The sequence below is a fragment of the Hetaerina americana genome, unplaced genomic scaffold, assembly GCF_022747635.1.
Source record: "Hetaerina americana unplaced genomic scaffold, ioHetAmer1.1.p SCAF_152, whole genome shotgun sequence".
In the NCBI taxonomy this organism is placed as follows: Eukaryota; Metazoa; Arthropoda; class Insecta; order Odonata; family Calopterygidae; genus Hetaerina; species Hetaerina americana.
In genome coordinates, this window is record NW_027286648.1 from 203837 (window position 1) to 206026 (window position 2190).

The following is a 2190-nucleotide window of genomic DNA, read 5'->3' on the forward strand; positions in this document are numbered from 1 at the left end:
AACCCGCCGTCTGCATTTCAAAAATGGTTTATGGGATTATTTTGAAATGCCGCCACAGTGCGTGTACTTTGAATGGAACAAATAAATTGAGGGATTGAAGGGGAATCCAACTTCGACGTTTCAGCGACATATTTGAATAAGAATAAGTTTACTCAGAGCAATCATCCTTTTTTTCCCCGAATCCCTGCTTCTTTCGTAGCCTCGCTCTATTCTAAGTTTCCCGTTTCTAGAGAATCTAAGTTTACATTTTTTCGTTGCTGTCCGTACATTTGTGCCCTGACTGTGCTCCGTAAATAATTTTTTTACATGTTCTAAATACGGGCGAATACAATGTCAAGAGCACGTTTTAATCACAACTTAGCCGGTTCCTTCATGAATAACACGCACATAAGCTATCAAGTTAAACATTGAAAAAAGTCATACAATTGAAATACGTAATATTGGATAAAATAAAACATATTTCAATGTATTTAAAAAATATATATGGCTTTATTTAATCTGATATTGATGTGGTTTTGTTTGACCAGTGATATATATATATATATATATTTATTTATTTATTCTATATTATATATATATATATATTTATTCTATATTATAATCCGCAACCTGTACATGTCTCAGACTGCTCAGGTGCGAGTGGGGAACGGGGAGTCCGGTTGGGCAGTGTTAGGAAGAGGTGTAAGGCAGGGTTGCCCATTATCACCGTTGCTGTTCAACCTGTATGCAGAGGAAATGATTAAAGAGGCATGGGAAGAACTGGATGTAGGAATGAAAGTGGGGGGTGAATTCATAAAATCAGTCAGGTTTGCTGATGACCAAGCCTTAGTTTGTCAGTCAGCCAAGGGGCTGCAAGCATTGCTGAGTGAATTGGAAATTCAGTGCGACAGGTATGGGATGAGAATCAATATCAATAAAACGAAGGTTATGCGATTTTCTAGAAAGAAAAAGGCCAAGCTTAACATTAAAATAGGAGGGCAAAAACTAGAGCAGGTAGAACAGTTTACGTATCTCGGAAGTGTTTTGGACCAACACGGTCAAAGTAGTAGGGACGTAAGGAGAAGAATTGCGCTAGGCAAAGAGGCTTTCACAAGGAGGATGGAGTTGATGACGGGGACTTTGAGTAAGGATGTTAAGAAAAGATCGTAAAAACTTTGATATGGAGCGTAGCTATGTACGGAGCGGAAACGTGGTCATTGAAGCATGAGGATAGACGTAGACTGGAGGCTTTTGAAATGTGGGTGTGGAGAAGAATGGAGAAGGTGAAATGGACAGAGAAGAAAACAAATGAGGAAGTACTTGGTATGGTGGGCGAAGAGAGGGGTTTGTTGGGAGCAATCCTATGGAGGCAGGAAAAGTGGATGAAGGGGGTGTTGACCGGCAGTGGGATGTTGAAGACTGTGATAGAGGGTAGAATGTTGGGCAAACGAGGAAAGGGAAGAAACAGGATAGGGATGTTAGACGGGATGAAGGGAGGAAGAAAGTACTCAGAGATGAAGAGGGACCTGATATAGAGTAGGATGATGGATTTTGTGTTTTGTTAGGAGCAATAAAATATTTGTTTGGTAGTTGTGTCCATCCAAAAACCTACCTTAACCGGTAGATTACCTAAAAAAAAAATATATATATATATATATATATATATATATATATATATATATATATATATATATATATATATATATATATATATATATATATATATATATATATATATATATATGTATATATATATATACATATATATATATATATATATTCAAACACGAAATCCCGCCAAACGGCGAATAAATACTCATACATATAGAAACAGATATAAGGAAAAGGGATAGGAACACACATAAAGGACGGACACAATAGAGGTGGGGAAGGCGGAAATCGAACGGATCACAAGAGTAAAAATATTTCCTTGACCGGGGCAAGGAAATAATTTTTTACTCTTGTGATCCGTTCGATTTCCGCCTTCCCCACCTCTATTGTTTTCGTCCTTTATGTGTGTTCCTATCCCTTTTCCTTATATCTGTTTCTATATGTATGAGTATATATATATATATATATGTATATATATATATATATATTCGTGGAACGCTCTCCGGCGACGCACAAATGTATAAAAACACAGATGTAGATTTTTAAACCATAGAAACACAAAGAAAGGACACTCACATGCGTTTCTGAAGACCACGGTCA